The sequence below is a fragment of the Myxine glutinosa genome, chromosome 1 (genome assembly GCF_964187855.1).
Source record: "Myxine glutinosa chromosome 1, kmMyxGlut1.1, whole genome shotgun sequence".
NCBI lineage: Eukaryota > Metazoa > Chordata > Myxini > Myxiniformes > Myxinidae > Myxine > Myxine glutinosa.
In genome coordinates this window covers 219,958,260-219,979,495 of record NC_136261.1, presented here as the reverse complement: position 1 = coordinate 219,979,495, position 21,236 = coordinate 219,958,260, and the positions used below count along the sequence as shown (strand labels likewise).

At 44.7% G+C, this 21,236-nt stretch overlaps 1 protein-coding gene across 4 annotated transcripts in view; it reads left to right on the top strand.

Annotated features, from left to right (window-relative positions):
* The first annotated feature begins 1,198 nt into the window (after positions 1-1,198).
* The window catches only part of KLHL24 (kelch like family member 24), an 87,123-nt gene continuing 67,085 nt past the window's right edge, over positions 1,199-21,236 (top strand). Inside the window, exon 1 of one of the 4 annotated variants that reach the window (XM_068100063.2) lies at positions 1,199-1,325. The gene's annotated coding sequence lies outside the window, so the exon portion shown is untranslated. Of the gene's footprint in view, positions 1,326-2,943; positions 3,017-21,236 lie in introns of those variants that run through there. The other 3 variants (XM_078783993.1, XM_068100064.2, XM_078783990.1) reach the window with 3 other exon arrangements.

Here is a 21,236-nt window from a genome sequence, read left to right as displayed (position 1 = left end):
GGCGTATTGTACCCAGCGATACCGGGAGCACATATAAAGGTGCCGGTACAACTATTACATACGCAGTATAATCGCCCAGCTTACCTTTCCCCGATATAATTGTCCGCTTCGCGCCAACGCCACGCGGAGAGCTTGTCTACCTCACCATCTGCTTCATGGTATGAGTCGGGGACCTGGGCGAGCTGTGGACACCATCGGTGGACCCTTAACCCGACCATCTACAACCCCGTGTGAGTGAGTCTGAGAGTGAGTCTGAGTGTGAACGGGCCCGTGTCCAGGGGATAAGTATAAGACTGTATAAGGCAGCTTGTGTATCTGCTTCTTCCTCTTTCCTGTACATTGCTTCTTCTTCCTCTTCTTTGTACAAAGTGTGTACTTCTCTTCCTTCCCATACAATTGTAAATAAATTCCTTGTTCTTCCTGTTTTTCCGCTTAATTCGATCGTCTTAGTGATTTCTCAATTGGGTAAGCGTGGCACGATCATAACCGCTCCAATCGGGTTAATACCTGTTAACGGCCCGAATTGCGGCTCGCTTCGCTCAGCGTGTCCACTAACGCTGTGGTTCGGGTGGGGTTATTTCCTTGCTTCACGGCCGGTGTTAGTACTTAGGTAATAAGACAAATTCGATTTACAACCCTATTTAACACCGACCGGAAGGAACGTGATAGCCCCGGATCGCGTCGGCTAGTAAAAAGGACAAGGGGATTAATCCCCCTTGATAAGGGGGAGGCCGACGTTCTGAGATCCGCAACAATATATATATTCTGGTGTTCTGCCACCTTGGTGGTTTGCCATTTCCTTCCCAGAATTGTGTAAACTTCATGATTAAATCAAGCGAACTTAATACGAGTTAAATCTATTGTCAAGCATTTTGTTTCAATTCTTTTGCTTACGAGTGATGAGTCAATTTCTGGAATGTTGGATTTTCCAGGTAATAAAAGCTTTATGAATAATTTGTTTAGAATCCGAAACCGGAAATGTAAACATGTAGCCATATGAACTCTTTCAGTATCTGAACGCCACCTTAGAAACTGTTAAAACAACCTGCTACCTGACCGACCATGTAGTTTGTTTTTTTCGGTTAACTGACGTTTCAGGCAGGTGAATCCAGGTGCCCAATAGAAACATTCTCCGCCCACACCATTATCTACCCTTTAAACCAGCTGCTCATCCAGCCATGTCCCAGAAACACTTGATGAGCAACAGACAAGACCAGGTGGTTGGGGGTCCCAATGAAGACCTTGGATACAGGGAGCAGACCGACGTCCTCAGGATACATCACCGTCCAACCTTTGACTTTCTTGTAAAAGTAAGAAAACTTGAAGTAAGTGATGCCTGCACACATTAAAATCCTTGACTTTCTTTGAGTGCCTAATTCATACAGATCGCATTTACATTTCATTGGTGCATCTATCAATAGTTGTTGAATTTGGATGTTTTTTTGGTTTTTGCTTCTATATAAATGGAATTTGAAGATTACTTTATTCATTCACTATGGTTACCTCTGCCAAAGGTGGATGGAGGTTATGTTTTCACCCCTGTCTGTTTGTCTGTTTGCTTGTTTGTTTGTGAACAAAATATCTCAAAACGTTATGGACGGATTCAGACGAAATTTGGTGGAGAGGTTGGATCTGTGACAAGGACGAAATGATTAGATTTTGGTGAAGATCCGATACGGATCCGGATCTAAAAATCTTTAAGTGACTCTTCACCATTGGTGAAGTGACCATTAGTGATGGGGCTAAAACCGATTTATATCATGATATCTCAAAAAGTTATGAACGGATTCGGACGAAACTTGGTGGTCAGGTTCGTTGTGTGATGAGGAAGAATTGGTTCGCTTTTTGGTGAAGGTCCGAATCCGGATCTGGATCCAATAATTTTTTTAAGTGATTCGTCACCATTGACAGATAGGGCCAAAAACTATATATAGGATGATATTTCAAAAAGTTGTGGACGAGTTATGACAAAACTAGGTGGATGAGATTGTTCAGCAACAACAACAAACTGATTCGATTTTAGTCATGTCTGGATCCAGATTCGACCGATGTATGAGTGGGACACAAAACATAAGCTTTATTAAGCCAGGTGGAGTTATGCGCTTTATCAAGTGCCATTCTAGTTAGACATGAATTTGTATTGCTGTTACTTGATTTATGTAATCTCGTTCTCTTCCATTTGACTTTTCTTGCTCTTCCAAACGTAAAGCGGATTCACATTGGAAAAGACAATATTAAATGGGAAGTATTTCAGATACAAAGGGGGGATTGACAGAATAGATGCAAGTAGATATTTTTTCCAGTGGTGATTGGGCATAGTACCAGAAAACAAGGATTTACAAGGAAAACAAATTACAAAATCCTGTTCAATCCCACAGGGGGCACTGCATCAGCGGCACAGCTGTGCTCCTACAAAATAATGCAAGAAAACAACGAAAACAAGGATATATGTATATTGTATATATATATATATATATATATATATATATATATATATATATATATATATATATATATATAAGCAAATATTTGCGGTTGGGAGTAATCCAAATGACTCCATAGTAAGATCTCCAACCTTTAATTAAACAAACAATGACTCAACGTTTCGATTAACAACATTTGACAAAGCCACACGCCTCCGTTAATCTTCCTCAAGAGTGATAAAATCATCTCAACATCCCCTTATATGCAAAGTATACCCCGCCCACTTACCATATACCCCGCCCACTTTGCATATAAGGGGATGTTGAGATGATTTTATCACTCTTGAGGAAGATTAACGGAGGCGTGTAGCTTTGTCAAATGTTGTTAATCGAAACGTTGAGTCATTGTTTGTTCAATGAAAGGTTGGAGATCTTACCATGGATGGAGTCATATATATATATATATATATATATATATATATATATATATATATATATATATATATATATATATATATATATATATATATATATATATATACACTAGCTTGGCTCGGCTCGCTACGCTCGCCTCACCAAGCGTCGTTACTGAGGTACGGGCTTATTTTAACTGAGGCTAATGACTGTACCTGAGTTGCTGTGTTGTCATGATTTTCACCAATCATAATACAAACAATTACTTGGCACAAATGTATTTGTTGTGTTTGTGATATTACATTTTTATCGGCAATTTAGGTTGAAGATTCAGGTTGAATGTTTTTTTTTTCAAGAAAGAACCCCTCAGCAGTCAGCACATACATAGGGGAGGGGTAGGTGCAGACTGGAAGTTTGGGACGATCACACCTCACCACCACGTAATTCAAAACACCTTACCACCACGTAATTCAAAACACCTTACCACCAAGTTATTCAAAACACCTCACCACCACGTAATTCAAAACACCTTACCACCACGTAATTCAAAACACCTTACCACCAAGTAATTCAAACCACCTTACCACCACGTAATTCAAAACACCTTACCACCAAGTAATTCAAAACACCTTACCACCAAGTAATTCAAAACACCTCACAACCAAGTAATTCAAAACACCTCACCACCAAGTAATTCAAAACACCTCACAACCAATTAATTTAAAACACCTCACCACCAAGTAATTCAAAACACCTCACCACCAATTAATTTAAAACACCTCACCACCAAGTAATTCAAAACACCTCACCACCAAGTAATTCAAAACACCTTACCACCAAGTAATTTAAAACACCTCACCACCAAGTAATTCAAAACACCTCACCACCAAGTAATTTAAAACACCTCACCAACAAGTAATTTAAAACACCTCACCACCAAGTAATTTAAAACACCTCACCACCAAGTAATTCAAAACACCTCACCACCAAGTAATTTAAAACACCTCACCACCAAGTAATTTAAAACACCTCACCACCAAGTAATTCAAAACACCTTACCACCAAGTAATTCAAAACACCTCACCACCAAGTAATTTAAAACACCTCACCACCAAGTAATTCAAAATACCTTACCACCAAGTAATTCAAAACACCTTACCACCAAGTAATTTAAAACACCTCACCACAAGTAATTCAAAATACCTCACCACCAAGTAATTCAAAACACGTCACCACCAAGTAATTTAAAACACCTCACCACCAAGTAATTCAAAACACCTCACCACCAAGTAATTTAAAACACCTCACCACCAAGTAATTTAAAACACCTCACCACCAAGTAATTCAAAATACCTCACCACCAAGTAATTTAAAACACCTCACCACCAAGTAATTTAAAACACCTCACCACCAAGGAATTCAAAACACCTTACCACCAAGTAATTTAAAACACCTCACCACCAAGTAATTGAAAACACCTCACCACCAAGTAATTCAAAACACCTCACCACCAAGTAATTTAGAACACCTCACAGCCATAAAACACGTAATAAAAACACCTCACCACCACAAAATTAAAAACACCTCACCACCACATCATTTAAAAACACCTCACCACCACATCATTTATAAACACCTCACCACCACATAATTCAAAACACCTCACCACCAAGTAATTCAAAACACCTCACCACCAAGTAATTCAAAACACCTCACCACCAAGTAATTTAAAACACCTCACCACCAAGTAATTAAAAACACCTCACCACCATGTAATTCAAAACACCTCACAACCAAGTAATTCAAAACACCTCACCACCAAGTAATTCAAAACACCTCACCACCAATTAATTTAAAACACCTCACCACCAAGTAATTCAAAACACCTTACCACCACGTAATTCAAAACACCTCACCACCAAGTAATTCAAAACACCTCACCACCAAGTAATTCAAAACACCTCACCACCAAGTAATTCAAAACACCTCACCACCAATTAATTTAAAACACTTCACCACCAATTAATTCAAAACACCTCACCACCACGTAATTCAAAACACCTCACCACCAAGTAATTCAAAACACCTTACCACCAAGTAATTCAAAACACCTCACCACCAAGTAATTCAAAACACCTTACCACCAAGTAATTCAAAACACCTCACCACCAAGTAATTTAAAACACCTCACCACCAAGTAATTCAAAATACCTTACCACCAAGTAATTCAAAACACCTTACCACCAAGTAATTTAAAACACCTCACCACAAAGTAATTCAAAACACGTCACCACCAAGTAATTTAAAACACGTCACCACCAAGTAATTTAAAACACCTCACCACCAAGTAATTCAAAATACCTCACCACCAAGTAATTTAAAACACCTCACCACCAATAATTTAAAACACCTCACCACCAAGTAATTCAAAACACCTTACCACCAAGTAATTTAAAACACCTCACCACCAAGTAATTGAAAACACCTCACCACCAAGTAATTCAAAACACCTCACCACCAAGTAATTAAAACACCTCACCACCAAGTAATTTAAAACACCTCACCACCAAGTAATTTAAAACACCTCACCACCAAGTAATTTAAAACACCTCACCACCAAGTAATTAAAAACACCTCACCACCACGTAATTCAAAACACCTCACAACCAAGTAATTCAAAACACCTCACCACCAAGTAATTCAAAACACCTCACCACCAATTAATTTAAAACACCTCACCACCAAGTAATTCAAAACACCTTACCACCAACTAATTTAAAACACCTCACCACCAAGTAATTCAAAACACCTCACAACCATGTAATTCAAAACACCTCACCACCAATTAATTAAAAACACCTCACCACCAAGTAATTCAAAACACCTCACCACCAATTAATTTAAAACACCTCACCACCAATTAATTTAAAACACTTCACCACCAATTAATTCAAAACACCTCACCACCAAGTAATTCAAAACACCTCACCACCACGTAATTCAAAACACCTCACCACCAAGTAATTCAAAACACCTCACCACCAATTAATTTAAAACACCTCACCACCAAGTAATATTAAAACACCTCACCACCAAGTAATTCAAAACACCTCACCACCAAGTAATTCAAAACACCTTACCACGAAGTAATTCAAAACACCTCACCACCAAGTAATTTAAAACACCTCACCACCAAGTAATTTAAAACACCTCACCACCAAGTAATTTAAAACACCTCACCACCAAGTAATTCAAAACACCTCACCACCAAGTAATTCAAAACACCTTACCACCAAGTAATTCAAAACACCTCACCACCAAGTAATTTAAAACACCTCACCACCAAGTAATTTAAAACACCTCACCACCAAGTAATTTAAAACACCTCACCACCAAGTAATTCAAAACACCTCACCACCAAGTAATTTAAAACACCTCACCACCAAGTAATTCAAAACACCTCACCACCAAGTAATTTAGAACACCTCACAGCCATAAAACACATAATAAAAACACCTCACCACCACAAAATTATAAACACCTCACCACCACATCATTTAAAAACACCTCACCACCACGTCATTTATAAACACCTCACCAGCACGTAATTCAAAACACCTCACCACCAAATAATTTAAAACACCTCACCACCAAGTAATTCAAAACACCTCACCACCAAGTAATTTAAAACACCTCACAGCCATAAAACACGTAATAAAAACACCTCACCACCACGAAATTAAAAACACCTCACAGCCATAAAACACGTAATAAAAACACCTCACAGCCATAAAACACGTAATAAAAACACCACAGCCATAAAACACGTAATAAAAACACCTCACACCCATAAAGCATGAAATAAAAACACCTCACAACCATAAAACACGTAATAAAAACACCTCACAGCCATAAAACATAATAAAAACACCTCACAGTCATAAAACACGAAATAAAAACACCTCACAGCCATAAAACACGTAATAAAAACACCTCACAGCCATAAAACACCGAATAAAAACATCTCACAGCCATAAAACACGAAATAAAAACACCTCACAGCCATAAAACACCGAATAAAAACATCTCACAGCCATAAAACACAAAATTAAAAACACCTCACAGCCACGAAATTTAAAACACCTCACAGCCATAAAACACGAAATAAAAACACCTCACAGCCATAAAACACGGAATAAAAACACCTCACAGCCATAAAACACGAAATAAAAACACCTCACAGCCATAAAACACGGAATAAAAACACCTCACAGCCATAAAACACGGAATAAAAACACCTCACAGCCATAAAACACGTAATAAAAACACCTCACAGCCATAAAACACGGAATAAAAACACCTCACAGCCATAAAACACGTAATGTAAACACCTCACAGCCATAAAACACGGAATAAAAACACCTCACAGCCATAAAACACGTAATGTAAACACCTCACAACCATAAAACACGTAATATAAACACCTCACAGCCATAAAACACGGAATATAAACACCTCGCAGCCATAAAACATGGAATAAAAACACCTCACAGCCATAAAACACGGAGTAAAAACACCTTTCAGCCATAAAACACGTAATGTAAACACCTCACAACCATAAAACACGTAATATAAACACCTCACAGCCATAAAACACGGAATATAAACACCTCACAGCCATAAAACACGTAATAAAAACACCTCGCAGCCATAAAACACGGAATATAAACACCTCGCAGCCATAAAACATGGAATATAAACACCTCACAGCCATAAAACACGGAATATAAACACCTCGCAGCCATAAAACACGGAATATAAACACCTCGCAGCCATAAAACACGAAATAAAAACACCTCGCAGCCATAAAACACGGAGTAAAAACACCTTTCAGCCATAAAACACGTAATATAAACACCTCACAGCCATAAAACATGGAATATAAACACCTCACAGCCATAAAACACGGAATATAAACACCTCACAGCCATAAAACACGGAGTAAAAACACCTTTCAGCCATAAAACACGTAATATAAACACCTCACAGCCATAAAACACGTTATAAAAACACCTCACAGCCATAAAACACGTAATAAAAACACCTCACCACCACGAAATTAAAAACACCTCACAGCCATAAAACATGGAATATAAACACCTCACAGCCATAAAACACGGAATATAAACACCTCGCAGCCATAAAACACGGAGTAAAAACACCTTTCAGCCATAAAACACGTAATATAAACACCTCACAGCCATAAAACACGTTATAAAAACACCTCACAGCCATAAAACACGTAATAAAAACACCTCACCACCACGAAATTAAAAACACCTCACAGCCATAAAACACGTAATAAAAACACCTCACAGCCACGAAATTAAAAACACCTCACCACCACATCATTTAAAAACACCTCACCACAAAGTAATTCAAAACACCTCACCACCACTTAATTCAAAACACCTCATCACCACATAATTAAAAACACCTCACCACCACAAAATTAAAAACACCTCACAGCCATAAAAGACGTTATAAAAACACCTCACAGCCATAAAACACGTAATAAAAACACCTCACAGGCACAAAATTAAAAACACCTCACCACCTCATCATTTAAAAACACCTCACCACAAAGTAATTCAAAACACCTCACCACCACTGAATTCAAAACACCTCACCACCACTGAATTCAAAACACCTCATCACCACATAATTAAAAACACCTCACCACCACAAAATTAAAAACACCTCACAGCCATAAAACACGTAATATAAACACCTCACAGCCACAAAATTAAAAACACCTCACCACCACGTCATTTAAAAACACCTCACCACAAAGTAATTCAAAACACCTCACCACCACTTAATTCAAAACACCTCACAGCCATAAAACACGTAATAAAAACACCTCACAGCCATAAAACACGTAATATAAACACCCCACAGCCACAAAATTAAAAACACCTCACCACCACGTCATTTAAAAACACCTCACCACAAAGTAATTCAAAACACCTCACCACCACGTCATTTAAAAACACCTCACCACAAAGTAATTCAAAACACCTCACCACCACTTAATTCAAAACACCTCACAGCCATAAAACACGTAATAAAAACACCTCACAGCCATAAAACACGTAATATAAACACCCCACAGCCACAAAATTAAAAACACCTCACCACCACGTCATTTAAAAACACCTCACCACAAAGTAATTCAAAACACCTCACCACCACGTCATTTAAAAACACCTCACCACAAAGTAATTCAAAACACCTCACCACCACTTAATTCAAAACACCTCATCACAACATAATTAAAAACACCTCACCACCAAGTAATTCAAAACACCTCACCACCACGTCATTTAAAAACACCTCACCACAAAGTAATTCAAAACACCTCACCACCACTTAATTCAAAACACCTCATCACAACATAATTAAAAACACCTCACCACCAAGTAATTCAAAACACCTCACCACCACATAATTAAAAACACCTCACCACAACGTCATTTAAAAACACATCACCACCACATAATTCAAAACCACTACAACGTTATTAAAAACACTTCACAACCACGGAAACAAAAGTTTGAGGGAGTCGTTAAGTGAGAACACAGACACTGCCCAGATGTGTAGATATATAGATAAATGACTGTACCCGAGTTTGCTGTTGGGGAGAAGGGAGGGGGAGGGGAGGGGGGAGGGGGGAGGGGGGAGGGGGGAGGGGGGAATGGAGGGGGGAATGGAGGGGGAGGGGGGGAGGGGAGGGGGAGGGGGAGGGGGAGGGGGAGGGAGAAAGGGGTGAGGGGGGAGGGAGAAAGGGGTGAGGGGGAGGGGGGAGGGGGAGGGGGAGGGGTAGGGGAGGGGGAGGGGGTAGGGGAGGATGAGGGGGAGGGGAGAAGGGGAGGGGGTTGGGTGGAGGGGGGAGGGGAGGGGGGAGGGGGAGGGGGAGGGGGGTGTCAAGTCGGAAGTCATTGTCGTCAATTGAATGTCGCATTTATTTTTTATTCCCTGTCAAATGGCATTGGTCCCGCAAGACCCGCATTCCGAACCCGGAAGTCGGAAGTCATTGTCGGCAAAGTTGAAAAATTAACGTTACGAAATACGCTGATGACGTCATAATTTTAAAACCCGAAGGTTTTTTAAACATTTAAGGTGTGCTGTAGTTGCTCTGGGACGTACTGATTCCGAATATGAAGTTGAAAAATTAACATTCCAAAATACGCTGATGACGTCATAATTTTAAAATGCGACGTTTTATTTTTGTTGTTGAGATTTTATTCGAATTCGAATTCCATTAAATTTCAACTGTTGGAAACAATAATTATTTCAATTTCCAACAGTTGAAATAATTATTGTTTCCAACAGTTGAAATTTAATGGAATTCGAATTCGAATAAAATCTCAACTACCGTTTATTCGTTCTTGGCGCGAAAAAATGGCGCGCATTTTGTCATTATGTGCGACTTTACGTCACTCCTACGGACGTGAAAACATGTTTTCCTTAAAAATATATTTAAAATAAATACAATAGTACATAAATTAACAATAAAAGAAGCTAAAAAACAATTTAAAATACAATAAAAAGCACATTGAAAATATATAAATATGTATGTACAGTATACTGTACGGACGCGCAACCGCGGGATCGGAAAGGGGCAATAGCGCCGCCACAAACTACACCATGGAATTGCAGCTGGTGCGGTTTTTTAAACCATTGATATTAAAATAAAACGTAGCCTATAACCACCAGGATTTTATGCTGATTCCGAATCTGTGTCTAAAACTTTTCTCCGATGTGTAGTTCTTGAGTTATAAGCGGACATCCAGACAGACACACACACACACACACACACACACACACACACACACACACACACACACACACACAGACACTCCTCCTTTATATATAGAGATATATATTGTTGCAGTTGTGGCATTAAGGAAAACTCCCTATAGTTAAATTGCACGACAACATGTAGCCTGCATTAGTTAGTTATTTTCTACTGAATGTACAGATTAGCCCCTTCCCATTGTGTAGCAATCAAAGCCAATATGCGTTGAAGTTTAGGCAGAATGTCAAGCCTTCGTGTCGCTGGGAGGAGCCATAACACCGGATGGACAGGGAGGCGTGGCCGTTAAGATGTGCAGAGAGGCGTGGCCCGAAGTACTGGCCCACATGACCAGTAAGGTTGGTGGGACAACCCGTCTCCATGATGCGGCAAGCCCCAGCCAATGGGAGGCTCTGAACATTTCGAAGGGCGTTGGCAGTCCTGATATTAGCCCACACAGATCGCAAGCTCTTTCTCTTTTCACCCGGGACTTCAGCGAGGACACACCTGAGCTCTCTTTTACCTGGATTTCACCACGCCACGATCTTTGCTCTGTTCCTCCGCTATTGCATTCCTTTCGCCACGTCCTCCTGCCCTGTTCTCTTTTTGCCTCGTGGACGACACGATCTCTCTTGCGTTTGGGACCTTTCACAGAGGACACACCTGGACTCGTTTGCCTTTTCATATCTCGCCCGACACGTGCTTGGCCTTTGTTCCTCATCAACATCAAGCGTCTGCGCTAATCTTTTGCGCTGAAGTTGTCTGCCTGCATGGCAGCTCGTCTCACCTGCGCTGAATTTACCTTATCCAGGCTGCACGTCTCACATCGAGGATCAAGCCACTGCAACACCAGACCACGTGGTCACGAGCGTGGAACCCCAGCACGGACATCGGCTGCACGTCTCACATTGAGGATCGAGCCACTGCAACACCAGACCACGTGGTCACGAGCGAGGAACCCCAGCACGGATATCGGTACGGCCCATTAACCAGTGCATTTGGTCCCTGAGAGTGTGTTTGTGTGTCAGAGTGTGAAGGTACCAGTCGGGGTTTATTGATCGGTAAGACTGTTACGGTAAATCTTTGTCTCTTGCTCTGTGCCTTGTACAAATAAAAGGCTGTACATTTTTGTTCTTTACTTCCAACCTGTGCAGTACGTCCTTTTCACTAATTGGCCTGGCACCATCCGAAACCGAATGCTCGAATCAGGTCCATAAATCTTGTTGGGGTAAGGCCGCTTTTCCACACCATGCTAAACCGCTCGGCATTCCAAAAGGTGTGGGAAAGTGAGGGTTCGATCGGAGGGTTCATCCCTCGTCCCATCTCGACCTCCTTCCCGTAACAAATTGTTGTCAGGAGTGGGGATTCGGTCGACCATCTCGGCCCCCTCTCGGTCGTGCCCTCTGCGCCCGTACACGTAACAAATTGGTGTCCAGGAGTGGGATTGGACCTGCAGTACGTTTCACGTGCTGCGAAATTAGGAGCGAGTGCAAATTTAGTTGAAAACAAATTTAAAACAAAATTGAAATTAAATTCGGATGATGTCGGGCCAAGACATACAGGTTCCGGTGGGTATAGAGAATGTAGAGAATGATGAGGAATTAATGGCCCAGGACATAAACGAACGGATTGACCTTGGAGTTAATCACGGCACAGGGGGGAGTGAGGACAATGGCGGCGCTTCGCATGTGGAGGCCGGGCCGGCTGTGCAAGCGGGTTTTAACATGGAGTTATTCATGACTCAAATCAGAGCATGCTTTAAGGTGGATATGGAAAAGATGAGTGAGAAATCAACCAGGGAAATGAACAAATTGGGTGATCGGATGGACACCATGAGGGAGGAATCAAGCGGCAATATGAAGACGATGGGCGAGGAATCAAGCTGCGGTATGAAGAGGATGGGTGAGGAGGTCACGGGTGTGCGCGAGGAGGTCGCGGGTGTGCGCGACGAGGTAAAGCGGAGTGAGATGCACGTCAAGCGAGGGTTGAAGGAGAGTTTGGCCAAACTGACTGGGGCTATGGAAGTAGTGACGCGGGATGTAGAGGAACCGACGAAGGTCGAGTTGGAAGAGGAAATTTTGGGGGCGCAGCAGGAAATAGTAGGGGCGCAACGGGAAATAACAGAGGGGAAACAGAAGCTGGAGGAGGTGAAAGAAGAAATAATGGAAATTAAAAAGACAGAAGGAGAGACAGAGAATGAGTTACGGAAGGAATTGCGGGAATGTGTGCAAGAGTGGTGTTCGGACAGTGATGAAATTCCGGTTGATCAAATAGAAAGTTTGCAGGTTCATGAAGAGAGCCGGGAAGAGGTGAGTCCCGAGGTGAGTAGGGATATCGGAAATGTGTTTGGTGCGAGCGGGTGCTTGGAGGGGTTGGGAGAAAGGCCAGACCCGGGGGTTCGTGAAGGGCCCATTGTGAGGGGTGAGACTGAGACGGAGTGTGTGGAGAAAGTGTGCGTGATTACGGAGTGTGTGAAAGAAGTGTGCACACCGGTGTGTGCAAGTACGAGTACAGAGTGTGTGAAAGAAGTGTGCGCACCGGTGTGTGCGATTACAGAGTGTGGAGAGAGAGTGCGCACTGGTGTGTGCAATGATGGAGGGTGTGAAAGGTGTGTATGCGCTGGGGTGTGCGAGTATGGAATGGGATGCGAGGGGTAATCGACCATCTCAGGCATCGACGCCGACCGGGGTAGTGCTCAGAGAGAGACGAGTAGCGCACGCAAGCCCCCGACGAGTGGTGCACCGTGGGGACCAGAGGGAAGTGGTGCTGCGTCGGTCTTACAAGGACCGGCATGCGCGATTCGTATCTCCGGCACCCGCACGGTATTGTTGGTGCCGTACCGCGGCAGGAGCAGTCGGCGGGGTTCGGGGGGAGGTTCGAAGTGTTGAAGACATGCACCGTACCGGGTGAGGTGCTCTGACCGTGGCGAGTTGGGTCATCGTGCGTGGGACCTAAGGGCCCCGTGCAGGGATGGAGCCCGGCACCTGGGCCCATCAATCCTTCCCCCCTCAGATCGTCAATGCCTGCCGGACATCCCATACAGGCGACAAACCACCCGCATGGATCGCTCGGCCCTTCGAGGCCGAGCCGCGACAAGGTACCTCCATGAATGGGGGCTCGTAGTTTAGAGGACTGGGGGAAGTATGTGCCCCCCACGTGGGGGAATGGTAGTGTGACCATTCCTTGCACGAGGGGGCCCATGAGCACTAGTTTAGGAGGATAGCATTGTTAGGCCCATGGAGGGTCCAGCAATGGTTGCTCCATGTGGGCACCGAAGCACAAGCTGAGGGAGGGCTAGGATAATGATAGGGATCCAGAGAGACCATAGGGACTGAGATTTAAGTAGTTACATTGAACAGTAAAGGGGACATAGAGAGTTTAGCTGGTTGCTAACAAAGGGTGTGCATCGTGTAAAGGGACGATGGGGAAGCACGAGTGATAAGGGAAATCAGTTAGATAGATGATGCTGTGTGTGTGAGAATCAATGGAATAGTGGTGTGCAAATGAGTGATGTGGAATTAGTTGGTGTGAGAATAAATGGTGTGAAAATAGTTGGTGTGAGAAAAAGTGGTGTGCAAATAAATGGTGTGGAATGCATGGTGTGGAATGCATGGTGCGAAGGATTGAATGGGGGGAGTGGAACCCATTCACGAAGACCCGGCGGGGGTAGTTTAAAGTTAGATAGAGGGTACAGGTAAATTACCTAGATATTGACACCTGTGGTGCTGTTTGTGGAAATAGTTTTTGTTTTGTGAGGTGCAGGAAGCGGTGGAATGGCTGGGCATGTGGCTTACTGGTAGAAATAGTTATTTGGGGCACTCCGTCACTGGGAGCTCGTCGGCCAGGTAAGGCCGCAGGTAGGCTCAGGGAGCCAGTTAGGTTAGTGAATGGGGCCCGAGGATCCAGGAAAGGGACCCGGGTTGCCCAATGCCAGGGTGGGCATCAGAGGGGGTAAGCGCCAGGGAGGGCCTTCCCCAGGTAGGGTAGTTTTAAGGAGCAGGCAAGCTCAGGAGGGCAGCTACAGTGAACGGAGCAGCGCAGGTAGATAGACCTGCTAGTAGAGCCACACGACACAGCCCCGAAATTGTGCAAGGGCACAGATGGAAAAATTTATGGGTTTAGACCCAAATTCGGAGGGCACCACAGTGTGGGCAATGGGAATTCTGGTTCTTAGAACCACATAGTTTAAAGAAGGCCGATTGGCAGGGTACAACCCCGGGGAGATTAAAATGTGTAAATGATGTCAGAGTAGTTAGGATTTTGTGAAGACCCTTTCGCACCATCCACAACAATCCACAAGGGGATGGATTTCGCACCACGGGGCTCAATGTTTGATTGGTAAGATGCATCACGACGTGAGTACGAAACATTGTGTTCATTTCCGCCTTTCCTTCCTGGGAGAACCTGGGGAGAGTTGGGGACGAATTTGGAATAGAGAGGGGAAATGGGAGACAAGACGTAGAGACGAATTGTAAATGCAAGGAGGGCTAGGGTAGTGTAGTTGACGGTGGGGGGCACGAACGGGTAGGGCCAGGCTCGACTTCACTCTGCCGGCGTTCCTCTCACCCGCTTGTCATACCTGTGTTTTGCATGTGCCACCGTGTCTTTTCCTTTTTGCTCGTTGCGTCTTTTCTTCTGGCCCGATCCAGGACTGTCATGAGGACTCACCTTGCCGTCGCCGCATCTTGCTGACATCCATCATCCATCACCTTATGGACCACCTGTTGGGTGGCACTGACACCACACACACATGGATCACCGGTTGAGTGGCACTGACGCCCGATGCAAAATTTGGACCACGTTTCAAGTGGCCCTGCTCGTGAATAAAGAAAGTGATCCATGTGTGCAATTGTGAAGATTTAGATGGCCCTGATATTCAAATGGCCTGTATGCCGGTCAGGGCCAGCAGGTTTTTGTTAGCCCGCCTACCAAGGCAAGAAGACAGAAGATGCCGCCAGCAACAAGTTCTCCAAGTTTTATTCCTCAAGTCCAGGTCCTGGGTCATAGTTTTGTTTTTTGTAAAATAAATGGTGTTTTAGTGTAAAATGTAAGAATGTTGCCCACCAGTTATGTGTTTAATTTCAAAATTCCGGCAATACGTGAACACAACAGTATAAGGTTGTGGGTGTGAATCTGTTTAGGTAGTTTCTCAATGCATTAGGAGGGACATATTTAGTTTTAAAATGTACATTTAAATGTTAATTTAAAAAAAAAAATCATTAAAAATGTCGCACGCACTGGGATTATAGTTTAAAATGTTAGGGGAATCACATCTACATGTCACACTAAAAGTAATGTTTAAATGAATGCCAGCTCACCCCAGCCGCTCCGTGTGGACGACTCGGGTCGAGTGTTGGTGAGAAAAGGGGGTAGTGTTGCAGTTGTGCCATAAAGGCAAACTCCCTATAGTTAAATTGCACGACAACATGTAGCCTGCATTAGTTAGTTATTTTCTATTGAATGTACAGATTATCCCCTTCCCATTGTGTGGCACTGTGGCAATCAAAGCCAATATGCGTTGAAGTTTAGGCAGAATGTCAAGCCTTCGTGTCGCTGGGAGGAGCCATAACACCGGATGTACAGGGAGGCGTGGCCAATAAGATGTGCAGAGAGGCGTGGCCAGAAGTACAGGCCCACGTGACCAGTAAGGGGGCGGGACAACCCGTCTCCATGATGCGGCCAGCCCAGCCAATGGGAGGCTCTGAACATTTCGAAGGCGTGGGCAGTCCTGATATTAGCCCACGCAGATTGCAAGCTCTTTCTCTTTTACCCGGGATTTCAGCGAGGACACACCTGGATTCTCTTTTCACTGGGATTTCGCCACGTGGAGAACACATCTGCGCTCTTGCCCTTTCACCATGTCCTCCTGCTCTGTTCTTTTTGCCTCGTGGACGACACGATCTCTCTTGCGTTTGGGACCTTTCACGGAGGACACACCTGGACTCGTTTGCCTTTTCGTATCTCGCACGACACGTGCTTGGCCTTTGTTCCTCATCAACACCAAGCGTCTGCGCTAATCTTTTGCGCTGAAGTTGTCTGCCTGCGTGGCAGCTCGTCTCACCTGCGCTGAATTTACCTTATCCAGGCTGCACGTCTCACATTGAGGATCGAGCCACTGCAACACTAGACCACGTGGTCATGAGCGAGGAACCCCAGCACGGACATCGGTACGGCCCATTAACCAGTGCCTTTTGTCCCTGAGAGTGTGTGTGTGTGTGTCAGAGTGTGAAGGTACCAGTCGGGGTTTATTGATAGGTAAGACTTGTTAAGGTAAATCTTTGTCTCTTGCTCGGTGCCTTGTACAAATAAAAGGCTGTACAGTTTGTTCTTTACTTCCGACCTGTGCGGTACGTCCTTTTCACTAATTGGCCTGGCACCATCCGAAACCGAATTTGGCTCGAATCGGGTCCATAAATCTTGTTGGGGTGAGGCCGCTTTTCCACACCGTGCTAAACCGCTCGGCATTCCAAAAGGTGTGGGAAAGTGAGGGTTCGATTGGAAGGTTCATCCCTCGTACCATCTCGACCTCCTTACCGCAATAAATTGTTGTCAGGAGTGGGGATTCGGTTGACCATCTCGGCCCCCTCTCGGTCGTGCCCTCTCCGACCATAACGTAACAATATACATACATACATACATACATACATACATACATATATACATGGTGCCTCATTAAAGTGTATACAGAGTTTAGTATTTCAGAAAAATTAATGAAACGGTAGAGAGAAGGGCGATGTTTATTGTTACTAATGCGTAGCCGATGGCGTTAGCCTCTGATGGAATTATTGCATGTAATCAGGCAGCTGCAACCCATAAGTCAGGCAGAACACCACGACAATATATATATATATATATATATATATATATATATATATATATATATATATATATATATATATATATATTGTTACAGACGCGGTTTTAGATGTTAGTTTACCGAGCGGTTTGGTATTACCGCGTCCGCACAGGTACTCCCCGATTAGAACCCTATCCCGCCCGATTCCACTCGAACGTTGGCCAAATCGCGCTATGCTAAATCAATGAAGGAAAGGACACAACGGCTGGGATTAATGTAACGACACAAGGGGTACAGTTCTCAAGACCTCCGGAGGAGGATATAATTGGTGATGCAGAAACGGGTAGATTACACGGTAAGAGGTAAAGCACAGCAAGATGGGCACTTAGACACAGTCTTATCTTATTCCTGACAGACCACAGACAAACGGGACAAGACTGACTTACACGGGGATTGATGGCAGGGAAGGGCAGGCAGTCGATAGCTCAAGGTGCACCTTGGCTCAGGGGCAGAATCAAACGGTCCGGTCCAGAGATGCGGGGAGGTATATTTCAGCGCTCGGAGGTGGCGTCTTCTCTCTCCAAGCTGGGGGCGCATCTGACGTCACCTCCCTCTTCCTGCGCATGTCCAACGGGGAGTGACACGCCCTCGGCTCGTTAGCTCCGCCCCAGATGGAATCGGTCCGCCACTTCTATTGGGTGCGGGGGGTTACCGGGCTCCGCCCTTGACGAGGAGCTGACAGCGAGCCCCTGCGTGGTAACCCCGTCGGAGCACATGTTCAATGGCGGCTAACCAAGCCGGAGTGAGGACGCACACTCCCCGCGCCGCCGCCGCTGTTGTTGTAGTTGTTGTTGTACCATGAGGAAGAGCTGCGGGGAGGTATTGGGAGGTCCTAAACTTTCTAACGGTGCCATACAATCACATTATGGTGCAACGAAGAGTCAGAATTAATGGAAACGAGTCCTTAACTGACATAGACTAAGAATAACTAGCAAGATGTCCTATAGTTGTCTACGTGAGATGCGGTGGACCTGGGCACGACATTTAAGGGGGGAAATAGGGGAAGATCGGGGCTACAGAGTGTTGTTTACAGAAAATGGGACTAGGGAATGGGGGATTGGGGATAGTTGGGAAGTATTGGGGAAATAGGGGAATATTTACAAGCGGATATGGATGGATCCAAATCCCATATCCGCAACATTGCACCCTTCTCTACCTCGGGGCGTCCCGACCCGATAAATTTTTACTTACTTTAGTGTGGCACTTAGATGTAGTTCCCTCTACTATTAACTCAACCCTGAGTGCGACAGTTTTACAGATGTTCACAAATGAGTAAATATGTCCCCCTGCGACGTTGCACCCTTCTCCTCACAGAAACACACCCACAGGATAACCGAATCGCGGAAAGAATCCTCAAACTAAACATACAGCCGGTAGGGAGCATCATTTATACAAGACTACCTGATATTTACACTACGATCCAGGACCTGTTCTTTGAGGAACACATGCAGATGTTATGCATAGAGAGAGAGCACGCATGCCAGCATCGATACACCAACCCACGAGTGCCCTGTGGCCCTACGGCCTTTAATAATGTGCATAGCACCCCGTCCAAGCACCAAAAGCACCACCCCATAACACAGTCAGCACCATCCGGTGCACCACTAAAGTGTTCAATAATCACCGGTGGTGTCGCAGCCGGCCGATGTTCTGCCGCTGGTCTTGCCTTCTTGAAGCACTTGGCCTTCTAGCTTCCTTAGAAAATAAAGAAAGGCGCCAACCGCGTCCATTTCTGGATTGTGGCCGTCAGGGGGCCAACTAAAAGTGGTTCACCTGTATGGCATAGGTGCCACGTTGACCCATAGGTCCATCAACGGGTGGTGCTTGCCCGCAAAAGAACTGCGGTCCATGGTGGGCGGCCACAAAAATTGCGGTCCATATGGTGTATCGATCCAGGCAGCAAGCAGCGAAAGTACAGGCCCACAACTGCGGAGCCAGCACCTCTCTCTCCTCTCTCTCTGCCCCAAAGCTAGATCCTCGGAGGTGGGAGACAAAAGAAGACAATTGAGTAAGGTGGTAAGGGCGCAAAAGTGCACGCAATACAAGGTAATGCACACTGGGGGCACATGGGAACCAGGTGAGACAGGTAAGTTCCTACCGTACGCCCCCCCCCCCCACCAGGTAACCTACATTGCCCCTCCCTTACCCCTTACTGTATCCACAAAACACAACACTACCCATAAACATCTACTTTACACATCAACAAACGTCCCTACTGTCTTCCCCCGTTCCTCCCATAAACCAAATTCGTCTTCTCTCCCTCCTAACCAATCAAATTTGCCATTTCCAATTCAACATCAAAATTTGCCATCACCAATTCATCATCAGTCCCTCCTAAGGAGGGAGAGATGGAATCACCCCAATGTCTCATCCACGTCGTGATGCGTCTCACAAATCCAACAGCAATTCTCATTTCCTGCAACACAGAACAAAGGAACACAGGTGTGGAGTCATCATCATCACCTCAGGTAAGTGGCTGCGTATGGTGCGACAGGTTCATCAATCCTAACTACTTCCTAAATGACTTTAACAACTTTACATTACCCGGGGTCTTTCTCCTGCCAAACCATTGGCCCACTTACACTATGGGTTCTAAAAACCAATTCCCATTGACCAATCTGTGGTGCCTCTCAATTTGGGGTCCCACTCCCCCGATTCATCTCCCGGTGCCCTCGCACAATTTCTGGGCTGTGAAGTGTAGCTCTCCCAGCAGGTCTACCCACCTGCACACCTCCACCACTGTAGTTGCCACCCGAGCTTACCTGCTCCTCACCCTAACCTAACTAACTGGGGAAGGCCCTCTCGCACTCTCACCCCCTCAGTGCCCTCTCTGGCACGGGCTGCCCGATCCACACCCGGGATCCTCAGGCACCCACTGACACTAACGGCTCCCAGAGCCCACCTGTGGCCTCACCTGGCCGACATCCTCACAGTGGTGGAGTGCCCAAACCAACTACACACACTAACAGGCTACACGCCCAGCCATTTCCACAACACTAATGCACCCATCCACAATACCATTCTGCAACCGCACCACAAATGCCAATATCCAACCACAATTTACCTATACCCTCTACCTAACACTTACACTACCCGCCCCGGGTACTCGTGAAAAGGGGGTCCACTCTTCCCCCATTCACACCTTCGCACCATGCACACCACTCCGTACCACCTACTCCAACTCTCTCCACACCACCTGTACATGCACATCTGTGCTCTCACACCTGGTGCCACCTGCACACTTCTCTCCCCAAGCGGATTCGCGCTGATCCACAACACTCACTACTCATACACTGCTCCACACACCTGTCCAGTTCTCACACAGCATCATCTCATCTAACTACTCCTCTCTGAAACTTGCGCTTCCCAGTCGTCCCTTTAAACTATTGCGCTCCCTCGTCATCATCATCCATACTAATCTACCTGCGTCCCCACTACAGGTATCAGTCCCTAACTAAACTTAACGTTACCTAATGTCATCTTCTAGGGCCCTATCAATATCCTAACCCACCCGGGCTAGTTTTCACTGCCATACACCCCCATAAACTAGTGCGCATTTGCCCCACTTTGTGAGGGATGACAGAGTTGCCATCCCACCACCTCGGGCATCTCCCACTACCAATTTTGCACATCAAATTTCAACAAATTAAAAATTTGCCAATCACTACTCATCATCTGCCAATCA